The 26,445-nt window shown below is 40.6% G+C and overlaps 19 non-coding genes across 19 annotated transcripts; all 19 read left to right on the forward strand.

Moving 5' to 3' along the window:
• The first annotated feature begins 486 nt into the window (after positions 1 to 486).
• Positions 487 to 557, forward strand: TRNAG-GCC (transfer RNA glycine (anticodon GCC)). Its single transcript has one exon. It is a non-coding gene; the product is annotated as a tRNA-Gly (tRNA).
• A 503-nt stretch (positions 558 to 1,060) lies between these two features.
• TRNAG-GCC (transfer RNA glycine (anticodon GCC)) lies at positions 1,061 to 1,131 on the forward strand. Its single transcript has one exon. It is a non-coding gene; the product is annotated as a tRNA-Gly (tRNA).
• A 1,412-nt stretch (positions 1,132 to 2,543) lies between these two features.
• TRNAG-GCC (transfer RNA glycine (anticodon GCC)) lies at positions 2,544 to 2,614 on the forward strand. Its single transcript has one exon. It is a non-coding gene; the product is annotated as a tRNA-Gly (tRNA).
• Positions 2,615 to 3,296: 682 nt separating this feature from the next.
• TRNAG-GCC (transfer RNA glycine (anticodon GCC)) lies at positions 3,297 to 3,367 on the forward strand. The gene has a single exon. It is a non-coding gene; the product is annotated as a tRNA-Gly (tRNA).
• Positions 3,368 to 7,340: 3,973 nt separating this feature from the next.
• Positions 7,341 to 7,411, forward strand: TRNAG-GCC (transfer RNA glycine (anticodon GCC)). Its single transcript has one exon. It is a non-coding gene; the product is annotated as a tRNA-Gly (tRNA).
• Positions 7,412 to 9,009: 1,598 nt separating this feature from the next.
• TRNAG-GCC (transfer RNA glycine (anticodon GCC)) lies at positions 9,010 to 9,080 on the forward strand. The gene has a single exon. It is a non-coding gene; the product is annotated as a tRNA-Gly (tRNA).
• A 1,050-nt stretch (positions 9,081 to 10,130) lies between these two features.
• On the forward strand, positions 10,131 to 10,201 carry TRNAG-GCC (transfer RNA glycine (anticodon GCC)). Its single transcript has one exon. It is a non-coding gene; the product is annotated as a tRNA-Gly (tRNA).
• A 1,780-nt stretch (positions 10,202 to 11,981) lies between these two features.
• On the forward strand, positions 11,982 to 12,052 carry TRNAG-GCC (transfer RNA glycine (anticodon GCC)). Its single transcript has one exon. It is a non-coding gene; the product is annotated as a tRNA-Gly (tRNA).
• A 1,044-nt stretch (positions 12,053 to 13,096) lies between these two features.
• Positions 13,097 to 13,167, forward strand: TRNAG-GCC (transfer RNA glycine (anticodon GCC)). Its single transcript has one exon. It is a non-coding gene; the product is annotated as a tRNA-Gly (tRNA).
• A 1,598-nt stretch (positions 13,168 to 14,765) lies between these two features.
• Positions 14,766 to 14,836, forward strand: TRNAG-GCC (transfer RNA glycine (anticodon GCC)). Its single transcript has one exon. It is a non-coding gene; the product is annotated as a tRNA-Gly (tRNA).
• A 498-nt stretch (positions 14,837 to 15,334) lies between these two features.
• On the forward strand, positions 15,335 to 15,405 carry TRNAG-GCC (transfer RNA glycine (anticodon GCC)). The gene has a single exon. It is a non-coding gene; the product is annotated as a tRNA-Gly (tRNA).
• A 1,597-nt stretch (positions 15,406 to 17,002) lies between these two features.
• On the forward strand, positions 17,003 to 17,073 carry TRNAG-GCC (transfer RNA glycine (anticodon GCC)). The gene has a single exon. It is a non-coding gene; the product is annotated as a tRNA-Gly (tRNA).
• A 1,781-nt stretch (positions 17,074 to 18,854) lies between these two features.
• Positions 18,855 to 18,925, forward strand: TRNAG-GCC (transfer RNA glycine (anticodon GCC)). Its single transcript has one exon. It is a non-coding gene; the product is annotated as a tRNA-Gly (tRNA).
• A 2,165-nt stretch (positions 18,926 to 21,090) lies between these two features.
• On the forward strand, positions 21,091 to 21,161 carry TRNAG-GCC (transfer RNA glycine (anticodon GCC)). The gene has a single exon. It is a non-coding gene; the product is annotated as a tRNA-Gly (tRNA).
• Positions 21,162 to 21,664: 503 nt separating this feature from the next.
• On the forward strand, positions 21,665 to 21,735 carry TRNAG-GCC (transfer RNA glycine (anticodon GCC)). Its single transcript has one exon. It is a non-coding gene; the product is annotated as a tRNA-Gly (tRNA).
• A 1,411-nt stretch (positions 21,736 to 23,146) lies between these two features.
• Positions 23,147 to 23,217, forward strand: TRNAG-GCC (transfer RNA glycine (anticodon GCC)). Its single transcript has one exon. It is a non-coding gene; the product is annotated as a tRNA-Gly (tRNA).
• A 1,229-nt stretch (positions 23,218 to 24,446) lies between these two features.
• On the forward strand, positions 24,447 to 24,517 carry TRNAG-GCC (transfer RNA glycine (anticodon GCC)). The gene has a single exon. It is a non-coding gene; the product is annotated as a tRNA-Gly (tRNA).
• Positions 24,518 to 25,563: 1,046 nt separating this feature from the next.
• On the forward strand, positions 25,564 to 25,634 carry TRNAG-GCC (transfer RNA glycine (anticodon GCC)). The gene has a single exon. It is a non-coding gene; the product is annotated as a tRNA-Gly (tRNA).
• Positions 25,635 to 26,136: 502 nt separating this feature from the next.
• Positions 26,137 to 26,207, forward strand: TRNAG-GCC (transfer RNA glycine (anticodon GCC)). Its single transcript has one exon. It is a non-coding gene; the product is annotated as a tRNA-Gly (tRNA).
• The last annotated feature ends 238 nt before the right edge of the window (positions 26,208 to 26,445 follow it).

Genomic DNA, 26,445 nt, shown 5'->3' on the forward strand with positions numbered 1-26,445 from the left:
AAGAAGCTGCTATAACGAAATCGTTAAGATACAAAGCCGCGTTTTTTTCTTCCCGGGTTATTACGAACTGGTTTAAAAATCATTTTTGTCCTTTTACTAAATATATAACTGCGTAACAAGCGTTGTTGGTTCAGTGGTAGAATACTCGCCTGCCACGCGGGTGACGCATTGGATTCTTACACAAGAAGCTGCTATAACGAAATCGTTAAGATAAAAAGCCGCGTTATTTTCTTCCCGGGTTATTACGAATTCGTTTAAAAATCATTTTTGTCCTTTTAATAAATATATAACCGCGTAACAAGCGTTGGTGGTTCAGTTGTAGAATACTCGCCTGCCACGCGGGTTACGCATTGGATTCTTTCACAAGAAGCTGCTATAAAGAAATCGTTAAGATAAAAAGCCGCGTTTTTTTTTTCTTCCCGGGGTATTACGAACTTGTTTAAAAATCATTTTTGTCCTTTTACTAAATATATAACCGCGTAACAAGCGTTGGTGGTTCAGTGGTAGAATACTCGCCTGCCACGCGGGTGACCCGGGTTCGATTCCCAGCCAACGCATTGGATTTTTTCACAAGAAGCTGCTATAACGAAATCGTCAAGATAAAAAACCGCGTTTTTTTTTCTTCCCGGGGTATTACGAACTCGTTTAAAAATCATTTTTGTCCTTTTACTAAATATATAACCGCGTAACAAGCGTTGGTGGTTCAGTGGTAGAATACTCGCCTGCCACGCGGGTGACGCATTGGATTCTTACACAAGAAGCTGCTATAACGAAATCGTAAAGATAAAACTCCGCGTTTTTTTCTTCCCGGGGTATTACGAAGTCGTTTAAAAATAATTTTTGTCCTTTTACTAAATATATAACTGCGTAACAAGCGTTGGCGGTTCAGTGGTAGAGTACTCGCCTGCCACGCGGGTGACGCATTGAATTCTTTCACAAGAAGCTGCAATAAAGAAATCGTTAAGATAAAAAGCCGCGTTTTTTTTCTTCTTCCCGCAGTATTACGAACTCGTTTAAAAATAATTTTTGCCCTTTTACTAAATATATAACCGTGTAACAAGCGTTGGTGGTTCAGTGGTAGAATACTCGCCTGCCACGCGGGTGACCCGGGTTCGATTCCCGGCCAACGCATTGGATTTTTTCACAAGAAGCTGCTATAACGAAATCGTCAAGATAAAAAACCGCGTTTTTTTTCTTCCCGGGGTATAACGAACTCGTTTAAAAATCATTTTTGTCCTTTTACTAAATATATAACCGCGTAACAAGCGTTGGTGGTTCAGTGGTAGAATACTCGCCTGCCACGCGGGTGACGCATTGGATTCTTACACAAGAAGCTGCTATAACGAAATCGTTATGATAAAACTCCGCGTTTTTTTTTCTTCCCAGGGTATTACGTACTCGTTTAAAAATCATTTTTGTCCTTTTATTAAATTTATAACCGCGTAGCAAGCGTTGTTGGTTCAGTGGTAGAATACTCGCCTGCCACGCGTGTGACGCATTGGATTCTTACACAAGAAGCTGCTATAACGAAATCGTTAAGATAAAACTCCGCGTTTTTTTCTTCCCGGGGTATTACGTACTCGTTTAAAAATCATTTTTGTCCTTTTATTAAATTTATAACCGCGTAGCAAGCGTTGGTGGTTCAGTGGTAGAATACTCGCCTGCCACGCGTGTGACGCATTGGATTCTTACACAAGAAGCTGCTATAACGAAATCGTTAAGATAAAACTCCGCGTATTTTTCTTCCCGGGGTATTACGAACTCGTTTAAAAATAATTTTTGTCCTTTTACTAAATATATAACTGCGTAACAAGCGTTGGCGGTTCAGTGGTAGAGTACTCGCCTGCCACGCGGGTGACGCTTTGAATTCTTTCACAAGAAGCTGCGATAAAGAAATCGTTAAGATAAAAAGCCGCGTTTTTTTTTTCTTCCCGCAGTATTACGAACTCGTTTAAAAATCATTTTTGCCCTTTTACTAAATATATAACTGCGTAACAAGCGTTGGTGGTTCAGTGTTAAAATACTCGCCTGCCACGCGGGTGACGCATTGGATTCTTACACAAGAAGCTGCTATAACGAAACCGTTAAGATAAAAAGCCGCGTTTTTTTCTTCGCGGGTTATTACGAACTCGTTTAAAAATCATTTTTGTCCTTTTACTAAATATATAACCGCGTAACAAGCATTGGTGGTTCAGTGGTAGAATACTCGCCTGCCACGCGGGTTACGCATTGGATTCTTTCACAAGAAGCTGCTATAAAGAAATCGTTTAGATAAAAAGCCGCGTTTTTTTTCTTCCCGGGGTATTACGAACTTGTTTAAAAATCATTTTTGTCCTTTTACTAAATATATAACCGCGTAACAAGCGTTGGTGGTTCCGTGGTAGAATACTCGCCTGCCACGCGGGTGACGCATTGGATTCTTTCACAAGAAGCTGCGATAAAGAAATCGTTAAGATAAAAAGCCGCGTTTTTTTCCCCAGGGTATTACGAACTCGTTTAAAAATTATTTTTGTCCTTTTACTATATATTTGACCACGTAACAAGCGTTGGTGGTTCAGTGGTAGAATACTCGCCTGCCACGCGGGTGACCCGGGTCCGATTCCCGGCCAACGCATTGGATTCTTTCGCAAGAAGCTGCTATAACGAAATCGTTAAGATAAAAAGTCGCGTTTTTTTTCTTCCCGGGTTATTACGAATTCGTTCAAAAATCATTTTTATCCTTTTACTAAATATATAACCGCGTATCAAGCGTTGGTGGTTCAGTGGTAAAATACTCACCTGCCACGCGGGTGACGCATTGGATTCTTTCACAAGAAGCTGCTATAACGAAATCGTTAAGATAAAAAGCCGCGTTTTTTTCTTCCCGGGTTATTACGAATTGGTTTAAAAATCATTTTTGTCCTTTTACTAAATATATAACCGCGTAACAAGCGTTGGTGGTTCAGTGGTAGAATACTCGCCTGCCACGCGGGTGACGCATTGGATTCTTACACGAGAAGCTGCTATAACGAAATCGTTAAGATACAAAGCCGCGTTTTTTTCTTCCCGGGTTATTACGAACTCGTTTAAAAATCATTTTTGTCCTTTTAATAAATATATAACCGCGTAACAAGCGTTGGTGGTTCAGTGGTAGAATACTCGCCTGCCACGCGGGTTACGCATTGGATTCTTTCACAAGAAGCTGCTATAAAGAAATCGTTAAGATAAAAAGCCGCGTTTTTTTTTCTTCCCGGGGTATTACGAACTTGTTTAAAAATCATTTTTGTCCTTTTACTAAATATATGACCGCGTAACAAGCGTTGGTGGTTCAGTGGTAGAATACTCGCCTGCCACGCGGGTGACCCGGGTTCGATTCCCGGCCAACGCATTGGATTTTTTCACAAGAAGCTGCTATAACGAAATCGTCAAGATAAAATACCGCGTTTTTTTTTCTTCCCGGGGTATTACGAACTCGTTAAAAAATCATTTTTGTCCTTTTACTAAATATATAACCGCGTAACAAGCGTTGGTGGTTCAGTGGTAGAATACTCGCCTGCCACGCGGGTGACGCATTGGATTCTTACACAAGAAGCTGCTATAACGAAATCGTTATGATAAAACTCCACGTTTTTTTTTCTTCCCAGGGTATTACGTACTCGTTTAATAATCATTTTTGTCCTTTTATTAAATTTATAACCGCGTAACAAGCGTTGGTGGTTCAGTGGTAGAATACTCGCCTGCCACGCGTGTGGCGCATTGGATTCTTACACAAGAAGCTGCTATAACGAAATCGTTATGATAAAACTCCGCAATTTTTTCTTCCCAGGGTATTACGTACTCGTTTAAAAATCATTTTTGTCCTTTTACTAAATATATAACCGCGTAACAAGCGTTGGTGGTTCAGTGGTAGAATACTCGCCTGCCACGCGGGTGACGCATTGGATTCTTACACAAGAAGCTGCTATAACGAAATCGTTATGATAAAACTCCACGTTTTTTTTTCTTCCCAGGGTATTACGTACTCGTTTAAAAATCATTTTTGTCCTTTTACTAAATATATAACCGCGTAACAAGCGTTGGTGGTTCAGTGGTAGAATACTCGCCTGCCACGCGGGTGACGCATTGGATTCTTACACAAGAAGCTGCTATAACGAAATCGTTAAGATACAAAGCCGCGTTTTTTTCTTCCCGGGCTATTACGAACTCGTTTAAAAATCATTTTTGTCCTTTTACTAAATATATAACCGCGTAACAAGCGTTGGTGGTTCAGTGGTAGAATACTCGCCTGCCACGCGGGTGACGCATTGGATTCTTACACAAGAAGCTGCTATAACGAAACCGTTAAGATAAAAAGCCGCGTTTTTTTCTTCCCGGGGTATTACGAATTCGTTTAAAAATCATTTTTGTCCTTTTACTAAATATATAACCGCGTAACAAGCGTTGGTGGTTCAGTGGTAGAATACTCGCCTGCCACGCGGGTGACGCATTGGATTCTTACACAAGAAGCTGCTATAACGAAATCGTTAAGATACAAAGCCGCGTTTTTTTCTTCCCGGGTTATTACGAACTCGTTTAAAAATCATTTTTGTCCTTTTACTAAATATATAACCGCGTAACAAGCGTTGGTGGTTCAGTGGTAGAATACTCGCCTGCCACGCGGGTGACGCATTGGATTCTTTCACAAGAAGCTGCTATAAAGAAATCGTTATGATAAAACTCCACGTTTTTTTTTCTTCCCAGGGTATTACGTACTCGTTTAAAAATCATTTTTGTCCTTTTATTAAATTTATAACCGCGTAACAAGCGTTGGTGGTTCAGTGGTAGAATACTCGCCTGCCACGCGTGTGACGCATTGGATTCTTACACAAGAAGCTGCTTTAACGAAATCGTTATGATAAAACTCCGCGTTTTTTTTTCTTCCCAGGGTATTACGTACTCGTTTAAAAATCATTTTTGTCCTTTTACTAAATATATAACCGCGTAACAAGCGTTGGTGGTTCAGTGGTAGAATACTCGCCTGCCACGCGGGTGACGCATTGGATTCTTACACAAGAAGCTGCTATAACGAAATCGTTAAGATACAAAGCCGCGTTTTTTTCTTCCCGGGCTATTACGAACTCGTTTAAAAATCATTTTTCTCCTTTTACTAAATATATAACCGCGTAACAAGCGTTGGTGGTTCAGTGGTAGAATACTCGCCTGCCACGCGGGTGACGCATTGGATTCTTTCACAAGAAGCTGCTATAAAGAAATCGTTAAGATAAAAAGCCGCGTTTTTTTTTCTTCCCGGGGTATTACGAACTTGTTTAAAAATCATTTTTGTCCTTTTACTAAATATATAACCGCGTAACAAGCGTTGGTGGTTCAGTGGTAGAATACTCGCCTGCCACGCGGGTGACGCATTGGATTCTTACACAAGAAGCTGCTATAACGAAATCGTTAAGATACAAAGCCGCGTTTTTTTCTTCCCGGGCTATTACGAACTCGTTTAAAAATCATTTTTGTCCTTTTACTAAATATATAACCGCGTAACAAGCGTTGGTGGTTCAGTGGTAGAATACTCGCCTGCCTCGCGGGTGACGCATTGGATTCTTACACAAGAAGCTGCTATAACGAAACCGTTAAGATAAAAAGCCGCGTTTTTTTCTTCCCGGGGTATTACGAATTCGTTTAAAAATCATTTTTGTCCTTTTACTAAATATATAACCGCGTAACAAGCGTTGGTGGTTCAGTGGTAGAATACTCGCCTGCCACGCGGGTGACGCATTGGATTCTTACACAAGAAGCTGCTATAACGAAATCGTTAAGATACAAAGCCGCGTTTTTTTCTTCCCAGGGTATTACGTACTCGTTTAAAAATCAGTTTTGTCCTTTTACTAAATATATAACCGCGTAACAAGCGTTGGTGGTTCAGTGGTAGAATACTCGCCTGCCACGCGGGTGACGCATTGGATTCTTACACAAGAAGCTGCTATAACGAAATCGTTAAGATACAAAGCCGCGTTTTTTTCTTCCCGGGCTATTACGAACTCGTTTAAAAATCATTTTTGTCCTTTTACTAAATATATAACCGCGTAACAAGCGTTGGTGGTTCAGTGGTAGAATACTCGCCTGCCACGCGGGTGACGCATTGGATTCTTACACAAGAAGCTGCTATAACGAAACCTTTAAGATAAAAAGCCGCGTTTTTTTCTTCCCGGGGTATTACGAATTCGTTTAAAAATCATTTTTGTCCTTTTACTAAATATATAACCGCGTAACAAGCGTTGGTGGTTCAGTGGTAGAATACTCGCCTGCCACGCGGGTGACGCATTGGATTCTTACACAAGAAGCTGCTATAACGAAATCGTTAAGATACAAAGCCGCGTTTTTTTCTTCCCGGGTTATTACGAACTCGTTTAAAAATCATTTTTGTCCTTTTACTAAATATATAACCGCGTAACAAGCGTTGGTGGTTCAGTGGTAGAATACTCGCCTGCCACGCGGGTGACGCATTGGATTCTTTCACAAGAAGCTGCTATAAAGAAATCGTTATGATAAAACTCCACGTTTTTTTTTCTTCCCAGGGTATTACGTACTCGTTTAAAAATCATTTTTGTCCTTTTATTAAATTTATAACCGCGTAACAAGCGTTGGTGGTTCAGTGGTAGAATACTCGCCTGCCACGCGTGTGACGCATTGGATTCTTACACAAGAAGCTGCTTTAACGAAATCGTTATGATAAAACTCCGCGTTTTTTTTTCTTCCCAGGGTATTACGTACTCGTTTAAAAATCATTTTTGTCCTTTTACTAAATATATAACCGCGTAACAAGCGTTGGTGGTTCAGTGGTAGAATACTCGCCTGCCACGCGGGTGACGCATTGGATTCTTACACAAGAAGCTGCTATAACGAAATCGTTAAGATACAAAGCCGCGTTTTTTTCTTCCCGGGCTATTACGAACTCGTTTAAAAATCATTTTTGTCCTTTTACTAAATATATAACCGCGTAACAAGCGTTGGTGGTTCAGTGGTAGAATACTCGCCTGCCACGCGGGTGACGCATTGGATTCTTACACAAGAAGCTGCTATAACGAAACCGTTAAGATAAAAAGCCGCGTTTTTTTCTTCGCGGGTTATTACGAACTCGTTTAAAAATCATTTTTGTCCTTTTAATAAATATATAACCGCGTAACAAGCGTTGGTGGTTCAGTGGTAGAATACTCGCCTGCCACGCGGGTTACGCATTGGATTCTTTCACAAGAAGCTGCTATAAAGAAATCGTTAAGATAAAAAGCCGCGTTTTTTTTTCTTCCCGGGGTATTACGAACTTGTTTAAAAATCATTTTTGTCCTTTTACTAAATATATAACCGCGTAAAAAGCGTTGGTGGTTCAGTGGTAGAATACTCGCCTGCCACGCGGGTGACCCGGGTTCGATTCCCGGCCAACGCATTGGATTTTTTCACAAGAAGCTGCTATAACGAAATCGTCAAGATAAAAAAACCGCGTTTTATTTTCTTCCCGGGGTATTACGAACTCGTTAAAAAATCATTTTTGTCCTTTTACTAAATATATAACCGCGTAACAAGCGTTGGTGGTTCAGTGGTAGAATACTCGCCTGCCACGCGGGTGATGCATTGGATTCTTACACAAGAAGCTGCTATAACGAAATCGTTAAGATACAAAGCCGCGTTTTTTTCTTCCCGGGCTATTACGAACTCGTTTAAAAATCATTTTTGTCCTTTTACTAAATATATAACCGCGTAACAAGCGTTGGTGGTTCAGTGGTAGAATACTCGCCTGCCACGCGGGTGACGCATTGGATTCTTACACAAGAAGCTGCTATAACGAAACCGTTAAGATAAAAAGCCGCGTTTTTTTCTTCCCGGGGTATTACGAATTCGTTTAAAAATCATTTTTGTCCTTTTACTAAATATATAACCGCGTAACAAGCGTTGGTGGTTCAGTGGTAGAATACTCGCCTGCCACGCGGGTGACGCATTGGATTCTTACACAAGAAGCTGCTATAACGAAATCGTTAAGATACAAAGCCGCGTTTTTTTCTTCCCGGGTTATTACGAACTCGTTTAAAAATCATTTTTGTCCTTTTACTAAATGTATAACCGCGTAACAAGCGTTGGTGGTTCAGTGGTAGAATACTCGCCTGCCCCGCGGGTGACGCATTGGATTCTTTCACAAGAAGCTGCTATAAAGAAATCGTTATGATAAAACTCCACGTTTTTTTTTCTTCCCAGGGTATTACGTACTCGTTTAAAAATCATTTTTGTCCTTTTATTAAATTTATAACCGCGTAACAAGCGTTGGTGGTTCAGTGGTAGAATACTCGCCTGCCACGCGTGTGACGCATTGGATTCTTACACAAGAAGCTGCTTTAACGAAATCGTTATGATAAAACTCCGCGTTTTTTTTTCTTCCCAGGGTATTACGTACTCGTTTAAAAATCATTTTTGTCCTTTTACTAAATATATAACCGCGTAACAAGCGTTGGTGGTTCAGTGGTAGAATACTCGCCTGCCACGCGGGTGACGCATTGGATTCTTACACAAGAAGCTGCTATAACGAAATCGTTAAGATACAAAGCCGCGTTTTTTTCTTCCCGGGCTATTACGAACTCGTTTAAAAATCATTTTTGTCCTTTTACTAAATATATAACCGCGTAACAAGCGTTGGTGGTTCAGTGGTAGAATACTAGCCTGCCACGCGGGTGACGCATTGGATTCTTACACAAGAAGCTGCTATAACGAAACCGTTAAGATAAAAAGCCGCGTTTTTTTCTTCGCGGGTTATTACGAACTCGTTTAAAAATCATTTTTGTCCTTTTAATAAATATATAACCGCGTAACAAGCGTTGGTGGTTCAGTGGTAGAATACTCGCCTGCCACGCGGGTTACGCATTGGATTCTTTCACAAGAAGCTGCTATAAAGAAATCGTTAAGATAAAAAGCCGCGTTTTTTTTTCTTCCCGGGGTATTACGAACTTGTTTAAAAATCATTTTTGTCCTTTTACTAAATATATAACCGCGTAACAAGCGTTGGTGGTTCAGTGGTAGAATACTCGCCTGCCACGCGGGTGACCCGGGTTCGATTCCCGGCCAACGCATTGGATTTTTTCACAAGAAGCTGCTATAACGAAATCGTCAAGATAAAAAAACCGCATTTTTTTCTTCCCGGGGTATTACGAACTCGTTAAAAAATCATTTTTGTCCTTTTACTAAATATATAACCGCGTAACAAGCGTTGGTGGTTCAGTGGTAGAATACTCGCCTGCCCCGCGGGTGACGCATTGGATTCTTTCACAAGAAGCTGCTATAAAGAAATCGTTATGATAAAACTCCACGTTTTTTTTTCTTCCCAGGGTATTACGTACTCGTTTAAAAATCATTTTTGTCCTTTTATTAAATTTATAACCGCGTAACAAGCGTTGGTGGTTCAGTGGTAGAATACTCGCCTGCCACGCGTGTGACGCATTGGATTCTTACACAAGAAGCTGCTTTAACGAAATCGTTATGATAAAACTCCGCGTTTTTTTTTCTTCCCAGGGTATTACGTACTCGTTTAAAAATCATTTTTGTCCTTTTACTAAATATATAACCGCGTAACAAGCGTTGGTGGTTCAGTGGTAGAATACTCGCCTGCCACGCGGGTGACGCATTGGATTCTTACACAAGAAGCTGCTATAACGAAATCGTTAAGATACAAAGCCGCGTTTTTTTCTTCCCGGGCTATTACGAACTCGTTTAAAAATCATTTTTGTCCTTTTACTAAATATATAACCGCGTAACAAGCGTTGGTGGTTCAGTGGTAGAATACTAGCCTGCCACGCGGGTGACGCATTGGATTCTTACACAAGAAGCTGCTATAACGAAACCGTTAAGATAAAAAGCCGCGTTTTTTTCTTCGCGGGTTATTACGAACTCGTTTAAAAATCATTTTTGTCCTTTTAATAAATATATAACCGCGTAACAAGCGTTGGTGGTTCAGTGGTAGAATACTCGCCTGCCACGCGGGTTACGCATTGGATTCTTTCACAAGAAGCTGCTATAAAGAAATCGTTAAGATAAAAAGCCGCGTTTTTTTTTCTTCCCGGGGTATTACGAACTTGTTTAAAAATCATTTTTGTCCTTTTACTAAATATATAACCGCGTAACAAGCGTTGGTGGTTCAGTGGTAGAATACTCGCCTGCCACGCGGGTGACCCGGGTTCGATTCCCGGCCAACGCATTGGATTTTTTCACAAGAAGCTGCTATAACGAAATCGTCAAGATAAAAAAACCGCATTTTTTTCTTCCCGGGGTATTACGAACTCGTTAAAAAATCATTTTTGTCCTTTTACTAAATATATAACCGCGTAACAAGCGTTGGTGGTTCAGTGGTAGAATACTCGCCTGCCACGCGGGTGATGCATTGGATTCTTACACAAGAAGCTGCTATAACGAAATCGTTATGATAAAACTCCGCGTTTTTTTTTCTTCCCAGGGTATTACGTACTCGTTTAAAAATCAGTTTTGTCCTTTTACTAAATATATAACCGCGTAACAAGCGTTGGTGGTTCAGTGGTAGAATACTCGCCTGCCACGCGGGTGACGCATTGGATTCTTACACAAGAAGCTGCTATAACGAAATCGTTAAGATACAAAGCCGCGTTTTTTTCTTCCCGGGCTATTACGAACTCGTTTAAAAATCATTTTTGTCCTTTTACTAAATATATAACCGCGTAACAAGCGTTGGTGGTTCAGTGGTAGAATACTCGCCTGCCACGCGGGTGACGCATTGGATTCTTACACAAGAAGCTGCTATAACGAAACCGTTAAGATAAAAAGCCGCGTTTTTTTCTTCCCGGGGTATTACGAATTCGTTTAAAAATCATTTTTGTCCTTTTACTAAATATATAACCGCGTAACAAGCGTTGGTGGTTCAGTGGTAGAATACTCGCCTGCCACGCGGGTGACGCATTGGATTCTTACACAAGAAGCTGCTATAACGAAATCGTTAAGATACAAAGCCGCGTTTTTTTCTTCCCGGGTTATTACGAACTCGTTTAAAAATCATTTTTGTCCTTTTACTAAATATATAACCGCGTAACAAGCGTTGGTGGTTCAGTGGTAGAATACTCGCCTGCCACGCGGGTGACGCATTGGATTCTTTCACAAGAAGCTGCTATAAAGAAATCGTTATGATAAAACTCCACGTTTTTTTTTTCTTCCCAGGGTATTACGTACTCGTTTAAAAATCATTTTTGTCCTTTTATTAAATTTATAACCGCGTAACAAGCGTTGGTGGTTCAGTGGTAGAATACTCGCCTGCCACGCGTGTGACGCATTGGATTCTTACACAAGAAGCTGCTTTAACGAAATCGTTATGATAAAACTCCGCGTTTTTTTTTCTTCCCAGGGTATTACGTACTCGTTTAAAAATCATTTTTGTCCTTTTACTAAATATATAACCGCGTAACAAGCGTTGGTGGTTCAGTGGTAGAATACTCGCCTGCCACGCGGGTGACGCATTGGATTCTTACACAAGAAGCTGCTATAACGAAATCGTTAAGATACAAAGCCGCGTTTTTTTCTTCCCGGGCTATTACGAACTCGTTTAAAAATCATTTTTGTCCTTTTACTAAATATATAACCGCGTAACAAGCGTTGGTGGTTCAGTGGTAGAATACTCGCCTGCCACGCGGGTGACGCATTGGATTCTTACACAAGAAGCTGCTATAACGAAACCGTTAAGATAAAAAGCCGCGTTTTTTTCTTCGCGGGTTATTACGAACTCGTTTAAAAATCATTTTTGTCCTTTTAATAAATATATAACCGCGTAACAAGCGTTGGTGGTTCAGTGGTAGAATACTCGCCTGCCACGCGGGTTACGCATTGGATTCTTTCACAAGAAGCTGCTATAAAGAAATCGTTAAGATAAAAAGCCGCGTTTTTTTTCTTCCCGGGGTATTACGAACTTGTTTAAAAATCATTTTTGTCCTTTTACTAAATATATAACCGCGTAACAAGCGTTGGTGGTTCAGTGGTAGAATACTCGCCTGCCACGCGGGTGACCCGGGTTCGATTCCCGGCCAACGCACTGGATTTTTTCACAAGAAGCTGCTATAACGAAATCGTCAAGATAAAAAACCGCGTTTTTTTTTCTTCCCGGGGTATTACGAACTCGTTAAAAAATCATTTTTGTCCTTTTACTAAATATATAACCGCGTAACAAGCGTTGGTGGTTCAGTGGTAGAATACTCGCCTGCCACGCGGGTGATGCATTGGATTCTTACACAAGAAGCTGCTATAACGAAATCGTTATGATAAAACTCCGCGTTTTTTTCTTCCCGGGGTATTACGAACTCGTTTAAAAATCATTTTTGTCCTTTTACTAAATATATAACCGCGTAACAAGCGTTGGTGGTTCAGTGGTAAAATACTCGCCTACCACTCGGGTGACGCATTGGATTCTTACACAAGAAGCTGCTATAACGAAATCGTTAAGATACAAAGCCGCGTTTTTTTCTTCCCGGGTTATTACGAATTGGTTTAAAAATCATTTTTGTCCTTTTACTAAATATATAACCGCGTAACAAGCGTTGGTGGTTCAGTGGTAGAATACTCGCCTGCCACGCGGGTGACGCATTGGATTCTTACACAAGAAGCTGCTATAACGAAATCGTTAAGATAAAAAGCCGCGTTATTTTCTTCCCGGGTTATTACGAATTCGTTTAAAAATCATTTTTGTCCTTTTAATAAATATATAACCGCGTAACAAGCGTTGGTGGTTCAGTGGTAGAATACTCGCCTGCCACGCGGGTTACGCATTGGATTCTTTCACAAGAAGCTGCTATAAAGAAATCGTTAAGATAAAAAGCCGCGTTTTTTTTTCTTCCCGGGGTATTACGAACTTGTTTAAAAATCATTTTTGTCCTTTTACTAAATATATAACCGCGTAACAAGCGTTGGTGGTTCAGTGGTAGAATACTCGCCTGCCACGCGGGTGACGCATTGGATTCTTTCACAAGAAGCTGCGATAAAGAAATCGTTAAGATAAAAACACGCGTTTTTTTCCCAGGGTATTACGAACTCGTTTAAAAATTATTTTTGTCCTTTTACTAAATATATGACCGCGTAACAAGCGTTGGTGGTTCAGTGGTAGAATACTCGCCCGCCACGCGGGTGACCCGGGTCCGATTCCCGGCCAACGCATTGGATTCTTTCACAAGAAGCTGCTATAACGAAATCGTTAAGATAAAAAGCCGCGTTTTTTTCTTCCCGGGGTATTACGAATTCGTTTAAAAATCATTTTTGTCCTTTTACTAAATATATAACCGCGTAACAAGCGTTGGTGGTTCAGTGGTAGAATACTCGCCTGCCACGCGGGTGACGCATTGGATTCTTACACAAGAAGCTGCTATAACGAAATCGTTAAGATACAAAGCCGCGTTTTTTTCTTCCCGGGTTATTACGAACTGGTTTAAAAATCATTTTTGTCCTTTTACTAAATATATAAATGCGTAACAAGCGTTGTTGGTTCAGTGGTAGAATACTCGCCTGCCACGCGGGTGACGCATTGGATTCTTACACAAGAAGCTGCTATAACGAAATCGTTAAGATAAAAAGCCGCGTTATTTTCTTCCCGGGTTATTACGAATTCGTTTAAAAATCATTTTTGTCCTTTTAATAAATATATAACCGCGTAACAAGCGTTGGTGGTTCAGTGGTAGAATACTCGCCTGCCACGCGGGTTACGCATTGGATTCTTTCACAAGAAGCTGCTATAAAGAAATCGTTAAGATAAAAAGCCGCGTTTTTTTTTTCTTCCCGGGGTATTACGAACTTGTTTAAAAATCATTTTTGTCCTTTTACTAAATATATAACCGCGTAACAAGCGTTGGTGGTTCAGTGGTAGAATACTCGCCTGCCACGCGGGTGACGCATTGGATTCTTTCACAAGAAGCTGCTATAAAGAAATCGTTATGATAAAACTCCACGTTTTTTTTTCTTCCCAGGGTATTACGTACTCGTTTAAAAATCATTTTTGTCCTTTTATTAAATTTATAACCGCGTAACAAGCGTTGGTGGTTCAGTGGTAGAATACTCGCCTGCCACGCGTGTGACGCATTGGATTCTTACACAAGAAGCTGCTTTAACGAAATCGTTATGATAAAACTCCGCGTTTTTTTTTCTTCCCAGGGTATTACGTACTCGTTTAAAAATCATTTTTGTCCTTTTACTAAATATATAACCGCGTAACAAGCGTTGGTGGTTCAGTGGTAGAATACTCGCCTGCCACGCGGGTGACGCATTGGATTCTTACACAAGAAGCTGCTATAACGAAATCGTTAAGATACAAAGCCGCGTTTTTTTCTTCCCGGGCTATTACGAACTCGTTTAAAAATCATTTTTGTCCTTTTACTAAATATACAACCGCGTAACAAGCGTTGGTGGTTCAGTGGTAGAATACTCGCCTGCCACGCGGGTGACGCATTGGATTCTTACACAAGAAGCTGCTATAACGAAACCGTTAAGATAAAAAGCCGCGTTTTTTTCTTCGCGGGTTATTACGAACTCGTTTAAAAATCATTTTTGTCCTTTTAATAAATATATAACCGCGTAACAAGTGTTGGTGGTTCAGTGGTAGAATACTCGCCTGCCACGCGGGTTACGCATTGGATTCTTTCACAAGAAGCTGCTATAAAGAAATCGTTAAGATAAAAAGCCGCGTTTTTTTTTCTTCCCGGGGTATTACGAACTTGTTTAAAAATCATTTTTGTCCTTTTACTAAATATATAACCGCGTAACAAGCGTTGGTGGTTCAGTGGTAGAATACTCGCCTGCCACGCGGGTGACCCGGGTTCGATTCCCGGCCAACGCATTGGATTTTTTCACAAGAAGCTGCTATAACGAAATCGTCAAGATAAAAAACCGCGTTTTTTTTTCTTCCCGGGGTATTACGAACTCGTTAAAAAATCATTTTTGTCCTTTTACTAAATATATAACCGCGTAACAAGCGTTGGTGGTTCAGTGGTAGAATACTCGCCTGCCACGCGGGTGATGCATTGGATTCTTACACAAGAAGCTGCTATAACGAAATCGTTATGATAAAACTCCGCGTTTTTTTTTCTTCCCAGGGTATTACGTACTCGTTTTAAAATCATTTTTGTCCTTTTATTAAATTTATAACCGCGTAACAAGCGTTGGTGGTTCAGTGGTAGAATACTCGCCTGCCACGCGGGTGACGCATTGGATTCTTTCACAAGAAGCTGCGATAAAGAAATCGTTAAGATAAAAACACGCGTTTTTTTCCCAGGGTATTACGAACTCGTTTAAAAATTATTTTTGTCCTTTTACTAAATATATGACCGCGTAACAAGCGTTGGTGGTTCAGTGGTAGAATACTCGCCCGCCACGCGGGTGACCCGGGTCCGATTCCCGGCCAACGCATTGGATTCTTTCACAAGAAGCTGCTATAACGAAATCGTTAAGATAAAAAGCCGCGTTTTTTTCTTCCCGGGGTATTACGAATTCGTTTAAAAATCATTTTTGTCCTTTTACTAAATATATAACCGCGTAACAAGCGTTGGTGGTTCAGTGGTAGAATACTCGCCTGCCACGCGGGTGACGCATTGGATTCTTACACAAGAAGCTGCTATAACGAAATCGTTAAGATACAAAGCCGCGTTTTTTTCTTCCCGGGTTATTACGAACTGGTTTAAAAATCATTTTTGTCCTTTTACTAAATATATAACTGCGTAACAAGCGTTGTTGGTTCAGTGGTAGAATACTCGCCTGCCACGCGGGTGACGCATTGGATTCTTACACAAGAAGCTGCTATAACGAAATCGTTAAGATAAAAAGCCGCGTTATTTTCTTCCCGGGTTATTACGAATTCGTTTAAAAATCATTTTTGTCCTTTTAATAAATATATAACCGCGTAACAAGCGTTGGTGGTTCAGTGGTAGAATACTCGCCTGCCACGCGGGTTACGCATTGGATTCTTTCACAAGAAGCTGCTATAAAGAAATCGTTAAGATAAAAAGCCGCGTTTTTTTTTCTTCCCGGGGTATTACGAACTTGTTTAAAAATCATTTTTGTCCTTTAACTAAATATATAACCGCGTAACAAGCGTTGGTGGTTCAGTGGTAGAATACTCGCCTGCCACGCGGGTGACGCATTGGATTCTTTCACAAGAAGCTGCTATAAAGAAATCGTTATGATAAAACTCCACGTTTTTTTTTCTTCCCAGGGTATTACGTACTCGTTTAAAAATCATTTTTGTCCTTTTATTAAATTTATAACCGCGTAACAAGCGTTGGTGGTTCAGTGGTAGAATACTCGCCTGCCACGCGTGTGACGCATTGGATTCTTACACAAGAAGCTGCTTTAACGAAATCGTTATGATAAAACTCCGCGTTTTTTTTTCTTCCCAGGGTATTACGTACTCGTTTAAAAATCATTTTTGTCCTTTTACTAAATATATAACCGCGTAACAAGCGTTGGTGGTTCAGTGGTAGAATACTCGCCTGCCACGCGGGTGACGCATTGGATTCTTACACAAGAAGCTGCTATAACGAAATCGTTAAGATACAAAGCCGCGTTTTTTTCTTCCCGGGCTATTACGAACTCGTTTAAAAATCATTTTTGTCCTTTTACTAAATATATAACCGCGTAACAAGCGTTGGTGGTTCAGTGGTAGAATACTCGCCTGCCACGCGGGTGACGCATTGGATTCTTACACAAGAAGCTGCTATAACGAAACCGTTAAGATAAAAAGCCGCGTTTTTTTCTTCGCGGGTTATTACGAACTCGTTTAAAAATCATTTTTGTCCTTTTAATAAATATATAACCGCGTAACAAGCGTTGGTGGTTCAGTGGTAGAATACTCGCCTGCCACGCGGGTTACGCATTGGATTCTTTCACAAGAAGCTGCTATAAAGAAATCGTTAAGATAAAAAGCCGCGTTTTTTTTTCTTCCCGGGGTATTACGAACTTGTTTAAAAATCATTTTTGTCCTTTTACTAAATATATAACCGCGTAACAAGCGTTGGTGGTTCAGTGGTAGAATACTCGCCTGCCACGCGGGTGACCCGGGTTCGATTCCCGGCCAACGCATTGGATTTTTTCACAAGAAGCTGCTATAACGAAATCGTCAAGATAAAAAACCGCGTTTTTTTTTCTTCCCGGGGTATTACGAACTCGTTAAAAAATCATTTTTGTCCTTTTACTAAATATATAACCGCGTAACAAGCGTTGGTGGTTCAGTGGTAGAATACTCGCCTGCCACGCGGGTGATGCATTGGATTCTTACACAAGAAGCTGCTATAACGAAATCGTTATGATAAAACTCCGCGTATTTTTTCTTCCCAGGGTATTACGTACTCGTTTAAAAATCATTTTTGTCCTTTTATTAAATTTATAACCGCGTAACAAGCGTTGGTGGTTCAGTGGTAGAATACTCGCCTGCCACGCGTGTGACGCATTGGATTCTTACACAAGAAGCTGCTATAACGAAATCGTTATGATAAAACTCCGCGTTTTTTTTTTCTTCCCAGGGTATTACGTACTCGTTTAAAAATCATTTTTGTCCTTTAATTAAATTTATAACCGCGTAACAAGCGTTGGTGGTTCAGTGGTAGAATACTCGCCTGCCACGCGTGTGACGCGTTGGATTCTTACACAAGAAGCTGCTATAACGAAATCGTTAAGATAAAACTCCGCGTTTTTTTCTTCCCGGGGTATTACGAACTCGTTTAAAAATCATTTTTGTCCTTTTACTAAATATATAACCGCGTAACAAGCGTTGGTGGTTCAGTGGTAAAATACTCGCCTACCACTCGGGTGACGCATTGGATTCTTACACAAGAAGCTGCTATAACGAAATCGTTAAGATACAAAGCCGCGTTTTTTTCTTCCCGGGTTATTACGAATTGGTTTAAAAATCATTTTTGTCCTTTTACTAAATATATAACCGCGTAACAAGCGTTGGTGGTTCAGTGGTAGAATACTCGCCTGCCACGCGGGTGACGCATTGGATTCTTACACAAGAAGCTGCTATAACGAAATCGTTAAGATAAAAAGCCGCGTTATTTTCTTCCCGGGTTATTACGAATTCGTTTAAAAATCATTTTTGTCCTTTTAATAAATATATAACCGCGTAACAAGCGTTGGTGGTTCAGTGGTAGAATACTCGCCTGCCACGCGGGTTACGCATTGGATTCTTTCACAAGAAGCTGCTATAAAGAAATCGTTAAGATAAAAAGCCGCGTTTTTTTTTCTTCCCGGGGTATTACGTACTCGTTTAAAAATCATTTTTGTCCTTTTACTAAATATATAACCGCGTAACAAGCGTTGGTGGTTCAGTGGTAGAATACTCGCCTGCCACGCGGGTGACGCATTGGATTCTTACACAAGAAGCTGCTATAACGAAATCGTTAAGATACAAAGCCGCGTTTTTTTCTTCCCGGGCTATTACGAACTCGTTTAAAAATCATTTTTGTCCTTTTACTAAATATATAACCGCGTAACAAGCGTTGGTGGTTCAGTGGTAGAATACTCGCCTGCCACGCGGGTGAAGCATTGGATTCTTACACAAGAAGCTGCTATAACGAAACCGTTAAGATAAAAAGCCGCGTTTTTTTCTTCGCGGGTTATTACGAACTCGTTTAAAAATCATTTTTGTCCTTTTAATAAATATATAACCGCGTAACAAGCGTTGGTGGTTCAGTGGTAGAATACTCGCCTGCCACGCGGGTTACGCATTGGATTCTTTCACAAGAAGCTGCTATAAAGAAATCGTTAAGATAAAAAGCCGCGTTTTTTTTTCTTCCCGGGGTATTACGAACTTGTTTAAAAATCATTTTTGTCCTTTTACTAAATATATAACCGCGTAACAAGCGTTGGTGGTTCAGTGGTAGAATACTCGCCTGCCACGCGGGTGACCCGGGTTCGATTCCCGGCCAACGCATTGGATTTTTTCACAAGAAGCTGCTATAACGAAATCGTCAAGATAAAAAACCGCGTTTTTTTTTCTTCCCGGGGTATTACGAACTCGTTAAAAAATCATTTTTGTCCTTTTACTAAATATATAACCGCGTAACAAGCGTTGGTGGTTCAGTGGTAGAATACTCGCCTGCCACGCGGGTGATGCATTGGATTCTTACACAAGAAGCTGCTATAACGAAATCGTTATGATAAAACTCCGCGTTTTTTTTTCTTCCCAGGGTATTACGTACTCGTTTAAAAATCATTTTTGTCCTTTTATTAAATTTATAACCGCGTAACAAGCGTTGGTGGTTTAGTGGTAGAATACTCGCCTGCCACGCGTGTGACGCATTGGATTCTTACACAAGAAGCTGCTATAACGAAATCGTTATGATAAAACTCCGCGTTTTTTTTTCTTCCCAGGGTATTACGTACTCGTTTAAAAATCATTTTTGTCCTTTAATTAAATTTATAACCGCGTAACAAGCGTTGGTGGTTCAGTGGTAGAATACTCGCCTGCCACGCGTGTGACGCGTTGGATTCTTACACAAGAAGCTGCTATAACGAAATCTTTAAGATAAAACTCCGCGTTTTTTTCTTCCCGGGGTATTACGAACTCGTTTAAAAATCATTTTTGTCCTTTTACTAAATATATAACCGCGTAACAAGCGTTGGTGGTTCAGTGGTAAAATACTCGCCTACCACTCGGGTGACGCATTGGATTCTTACACAAGAAGCTGCTATAACGAAATCGTTAAGATACAAAGCCGCGTTTTTTTCTTCCCGGGTTATTACGAATTGGTTTAAAAATCATTTTTGTCCTTTTACTAAATATATAACCGCGTAACAAGCGTTGGTGGTTCAGTGGTAGAATACTCGCCTGCCACGCGGGTGACGCATTGGATTCTTACACAAGAAGCTGCTATAACGAAATCGTTAAGATAAAAAGCCGCGTTATTTTCTTCCCGGGTTATTACGAATTCGTTTAAAAATCATTTTTGTCCTTTTAATAAATATATAACCGCGTAACAAGCGTTGGTGGTTCAGTGGTAGAATACTCGCCTGCCACGCGGGTTACGCATTGGATTCTTTCACAAGAAGCTGCTATAAAGAAATCGTTAAGATAAAAAGCCGCGTTTTTTTTTCTTACCGGGGTATTACGAACTTGTTTAAAAATCATTTTTGTCCTTTTACTAAATATATAACCGCGTAACAAGCGTTAGTGGTTCAGTGGTAGAATACTCGCCTGCCACGCGGGTGACGCATTGGATTCTTTCACAAGAAGCTGCGATAAAGAAATCGTTAAGATAAAAAGCCGCGTTTTTTTCCCAGGGTATTACGAACTCGTTTAAAAATTATTTTTGTCCTTTTACTAAATATATGACCGCGTAACAAGCGTTGGTGGTTCAGTGGTAGAATACTCGCCCGCCACGCGGGTGACCCGGGTCCGATTCCCGGCCAACGGATTGGATTCTTTCACAAGAAGCTGCTATAACGAAATCGTTAAGATAAAAAGCCGCGTTTTTTTCTTCCCGGGGTATTACGAATTCGTTTAAAAATCATTTTTGTCCTTTTACTAAATATATAACCGCGTAACAAGCGTTGGTGGTTCAGTGGTAGAATACTCGCCTGCCACGCGGGTGACGCATTGGATTCTTACACAAGAAGCTGCTATAACGAAATCGTTAAGATACAAAGCCGCGTTTTTTTCTTCCCGGGTTATTACGAACTGGTTTAAAAATCATTTTTGTCCTTTTACTAAATATATAACTGCGTAACAAGCGTTGTTGGTTCAGTGGTAGAATACTCGCCTGCCACGCGGGTGACGCATTGGATTCTTACACAAGAAGCTGCTATAACGAAATCGTTAAGATAAAAAGCCGCGTTATTTTCTTCCCGGGTTATTACGAATTCGTTTAAAAATCATTTTTGTCCTTTTAATAAATATATAACCGCGTAACAAGCGTTGGTGGTTCAGTTGTAGAATACTCGCCTGCCACGCGGGTTACGCATTGGATTCTTTCACAAGAAGCTGCTATAAAGAAATCGTTAAGATAAAAAGCCGCGTTTTTTTTTTCTTCCCGGGGTATTACGAACTTGTTTAAAAATCATTTTTGTCCTTTTACTAAATATATAACCGCGTAACAAGCGTTGGTGGTTCAGTGGTAGAATACTCGCCTGCCACGCGGGTGACCCGGGTTCGATTCCCAGCCAACGCATTGGATTTTTTCACAAGAAGCTGCTATAACGAAATCGTCAAGATAAAAAACCGCGTTTTTTTTTCTTCCCGGGGTATTACGAACTCGTTTAAAAATCATTTTTGTCCTTTTACTAAATATATAACCGCGTAACAAGCGTTGGTGGTTCAGTGGTAGAATACTCGCCTGCCACGCGGGTGACGCATTGGATTCTTACACAAGAAGCTGCTATAACGAAATCGTAAAGATAAAACTCCGCGTTTTTTTCTTCCCGGGGTATTACGAAGTCGTTTAAAAATAATTTTTGTCCTTTTACTAAATATATAACTGCGTAACAAGCGTTGGCGGTTCAGTGGTAGAGTACTCGCCTGCCACGCGGGTGACGCATTGAATTCTTTCACAAGAAGCTGCGATAAAGAAATCGTTAAGATAAAAAGCCGCGTTTTTTTTCTTCTTCCCGCAGTATTACGAACTCGTTTAAAAATAATTTTTGCCCTTTTACTAAATATATAACCGTGTAACAAGCGTTGGTGGTTCAGTGGTAGAATACTCGCCTGCCACGCGGGTGACCCGGGTTCGATTCCCGGCCAACGCATTGGATTTTTTCACAAGAAGCTGCTATAACGAAATCGTCAAGATAAAAAACCGCGTTTTTTTTCTTCCCGGGGTATAACGAACTCGTTTAAAAATCATTTTTGTCCTTTTACTAAATATATAACCGCGTAACAAGCGTTGGTGGTTCAGTGGTAGAATACTCGCCTGCCACGCGGGTGACGCATTGGATTCTTACACAAGAAGCTGCTATAACGAAATCGTTATGATAAAACTCCGCGTTTTTTTTTCTTCCCAGGGTATTACGTACTCGTTTAAAAATCATTTTTGTCCTTTTATTAAATTTATAACCGCGTAGCAAGCGTTGTTGGTTCAGTGGTAGAATACTCGCCTGCCACGCGTGTGACGCATTGGATTCTTACACAAGAAGCTGCTATAACGAAATCGTTAAGATAAAACTCCGCGTTTTTTTCTTCCCGGGGTATTACGTACTCGTTTAAAAATCATTTTTGTCCTTTTATTAAATTTATAACCGCGTAGCAAGCGTTGGTGGTTCAGTGGTAGAATACTCGCCTGCCACGCGTGTGACGCATTGGATTCTTACACAAGAAGCTGCTATAACGAAATCGTTAAGATAAAACTCCGCGTATTTTTCTTCCCGGGGTATTACGAACTCGTTTAAAAATAATTTTTGTCCTTTTACTAAATATATAACTGCGTAACAAGCGTTGGCGGTTCAGTGGTAGAGTACTCGCCTGCCACGCGGGTGACGCTTTGAATTCTTTCACAAGAAGCTGCGATAAAGAAATCGTTAAGATAAAAAGCCGCGTTTTTTTTTCTTCCCGCAGTATTACGAACTCGTTTAAAAATCATTTTTGCCCTTTTACTAAATATATAACCGCGTAACAAGCGTTGGTGGTTCAGTGTTAAAATACTCGCCTGCCACGCGGGTGACGCATTGGATTCTTACACAAGAAGCTGCTATAACGAAACCGTTAAGATAAAAAGCCGCGTTTTTTTCTTCGCGGGTTATTACGAACTCGTTTAAAAATCATTTTTGTCCTTTTACTAAATATATAACCGCGTAACAAGCATTGGTGGTTCAGTGGTAGAATACTCGCCTGCCACGCGGGTTACGCATTGGATTCTTTCACAAGAAGCTGCTATAAAGAAATCGTTTAGATAAAAAGCCGCGTTTTTTTTCTTCCCGGGGTATTACGAACTTGTTTAAAAATCATTTTTGTCCTTTTACTAAATATATAACCGCGTAACAAGCGTTGGTGGTTCCGTGGTAGAATACTCGCCTGCCACGCGGGTGACGCATTGGATTCTTTCACAAGAAGCTGCGATAAAGAAATCGTTAAGATAAAAAGCCGCGTTTTTTTCCCCAGGGTATTACGAACTCGTTTAAAAATTATTTTTGTCCTTTTACTATATATTTGACCACGTAACAAGCGTTGGTGGTTCAGTGGTAGAACACTCGCCTGCCACGCGGGTGACCCGGGTCCGATTCCCGGCCAACGCATTGGATTCTTTCGCAAGAAGCTGCTATAACGAAATCGTTAAGATAAAAAGTCGCGTTTTTTTTCTTCCCGGGTTATTACGAATTCGTTCAAAAATCATTTTTATCCTTTTACTAAATATATAACCGCGTATCAAGCGTTGGTGGTTCAGTGGTAAAATACTCACCTGCCACGCGGGTGACGCATTGGATTCTTTCACAAGAAGCTGCTATAACGAAATCGTTAAGATAAAAAGCCGCGTTTTTTTCTTCCCGGGTTATTACGAATTGGTTTAAAAATCATTTTTGTCCTTTTACTAAATATATAACCGCGTAACAAGCGTTGGTGGTTCAGTGGTAGAATACTCGCCTGCCACGCGGGTGACGCATTGGATTCTTACACGAGAAGCTGCTATAACGAAATCGTTAAGATACAAAGCCGCGTTTTTTTCTTCCCGGGTTATTACGAACTCGTTTAAAAATCATTTTTGTCCTTTTACTAAATATATAACCGCGTAACAAGCGTTGGTGGTTCAGTGGTAGAATACTCGCCTGCCACGCAGGTGACGCATTGGATTCTTACACAAGAAGCTGCTATAACGAAACCGTTAAGATAAAAAGCCGCGTTTTTTTCTTCCCGGGTTATTACGAATTGGTTTAAAAATCATTTTTGTCCTTTTACTAAATATATAACCGCGTAACAAGCGTTGGTGGTTCAGTGGTAGAATACTCGCCTGCCACGCGGGTGACGCATTGGATTCTTACACGAGAAGCTGCTATAACGAAATCGTTAAGATACAAAGCCGCGTTTTTTTCTTCCCGGGTTATTACGAACTCGTTTAAAAATCATTTTTGTCCTTTTACTAAATATATAACCGCGTAACAAGCGTTGGTGGTTCAGTGGTAGAATACTCGCCTGCCACGCGGGTGACGCATTGGATTCTTACACGAGAAGCTGCTATAACGAAATCGTTAAGATACAAAGCCGCGTTTTTTTCTTCCCGGGTTATTACGAACTCGTTTAAAAATCATTTTTGTCCTTTTACTAAATATATAACCGCGTAACAAGCGTTGGTGGTTCAGTGGTAGAATACTCGCCTGCCACGCGGGTTACGCATTGGATTCTTTCACAAGAAGCTGCTATAAAGAAATCGTTAAGATAAAAAGCCGCGTTTTTTTTTTCTTCCCGGGGTATTACGAACTTGTTTAAAAATCATTTTTGTCCTTTTACTAAATATATAACCGCGTAACAAGCGTTGGTGGTTCAGTGGTAGAATACTCGCCTGCCACGCGGGTGACCCGGGTTCGATTCCCAGCCAACGCATTGGATTTTTTCACAAGAAGCTGCTATAACGAAATCGTTAAGATAAAAAGCCGCGTTTTTTTCTTCCCGGGTTATTACGAATTGGTTTAAAAATCATTTTTGTCCTTTTACTAAATATATAACCGCGTAACAAGCGTTGGTGGTTCAGTGGTAGAATACTCGCCTGCCACGCGGGTGACGCATTGGATTCTTACACGAGAAGCTGCTATAACGAAATCGTTAAGATACAAAGCCGCGTTTTTTTCTTCCCGGGTTATTACGAACTCGTTTAAAAATCATTTTTGTCCTTTTACTAAATATATAACCGCGTAACAAGCGTTGGTGGTTCAGTGGTAGAATACTCGCCTGCCACGCAGGTGACGCATTGGATTCTTACACAAGAAGCTGCTATAACGAAACCGTTAAGATAAAAAGCCGCGTTTTTTTCTTCCCGGGTTATTACGAATTGGTTTAAAAATCATTTTTGTCCTTTTACTAAATATATAACCGCGTAACAAGCGTTGGTGGTTCAGTGGTAGAATACTCGCCTGCCACGCGGGTGACGCATTGGATTCTTACACGAGAAGCTGCTATAACGAAATCGTTAAGATACAAAGCCGCGTTTTTTTCTTCCCGGGTTATTACGAACTCGTTTAAAAATCATTTTTGTCCTTTTACTAAATATATAACCGCGTAACAAGCGTTGGTGGTTCAGTGGTAGAATACTCGCCTGCCACGCGGGTGACGCATTGGATTCTTACACGAGAAGCTGCTATAACGAAATCGTTAAGATACAAAGCCGCGTTTTTTTCTTCCCGGGTTATTACGAACTCGTTTAAAAATCATTTTTGTCCTTTTACTAAATATATAACCGCGTAACAAGCGTTGGTGGTTCAGTGGTAGGATACTCGCCTGCCACGCGGGTTACGCATTGGATTCTTTCACAAGAAGCTGCTATAAAGAAATCGTTAAGATAAAAAGCCGCGTTTTTTTTTTCTTCCCGGGGTATTACGAACTTGTTTAAAAATCATTTTTGTCCTTTTACTAAATATATAACCGCGTAACAAGCGTTGGTGGTTCAGTGGTAGAATACTCGCCTGCCACGCGGGTGACCCGGGTTCGATTCCCAGCCAACGCATTGGATTTTTTCACAAGAAGCTGCTATAACGAATTCGTCAAGATAAAAAACCGCGTTTTTTTTTCTTCCCGGGGTATTACGAACTCGTTTAAAAATCATTTTTGTCCTTTTACTAAATATATAACCGCGTAACAAGCGTTGGTGGTTCAGTGGTAGAATACTCGCCTGCCACGCGGGTGACGCATTGGATTCTTACACAAGAAGCTGCTATAACGAAATCGTAAAGATAAAACTCCGCGTTTTTTTCTTCCCGGGGTATTACGAAGTCGTTTAAAAATAATTTTTGTCCTTTTACTAAATATATAACTGCGTAACAAGCGTTGGCGGTTCAGTGGTAGAGTACTCGCCTGCCACGCGGGTGACGCATTGAATTCTTTCACAAGAAGCTGCGATAAAGAAATCGTTAAGATAAAAAGCCGCGTTTTTTTCTTCTTCCCGCAGTATTACGAACTCGTTTAAAAATAATTTTTGCCCTTTTACTAAATATATAACCGTGTAACAAGCGTTGGTGGTTCAGTGGTAGAATACTCGCCTGCCACGCGGGTGACCCGGGTTCGATTCCCGGCCAACGCATTGGATTTTTTCACAAGAAGCTGCTATAACGAAATCGTCAAGATAAAAAACCGCGTTTTTTTTCTTCCCGGGGTATTACGAACTCGTTTAAAAATCATTTTTGTCCTTTTACTAAATATATAACCGCGTAACAAGCGTTGGTGGTTCAGTGGTAGAATACTCGCCTGCCACGCGGGTGACGCATTGGATTCTTACACAAGAAGCTGCTATAACGAAATCGTTATGATAAAACTCCGCG

The sequence above is a fragment of the Leiobunum rupestre genome, chromosome 6, assembly GCF_980474605.1.
Source record: "Leiobunum rupestre chromosome 6, qqLeiRupe1.1.hap1, whole genome shotgun sequence".
In the NCBI taxonomy this organism is placed as follows: Eukaryota; Metazoa; Arthropoda; class Arachnida; order Opiliones; family Sclerosomatidae; genus Leiobunum; species Leiobunum rupestre.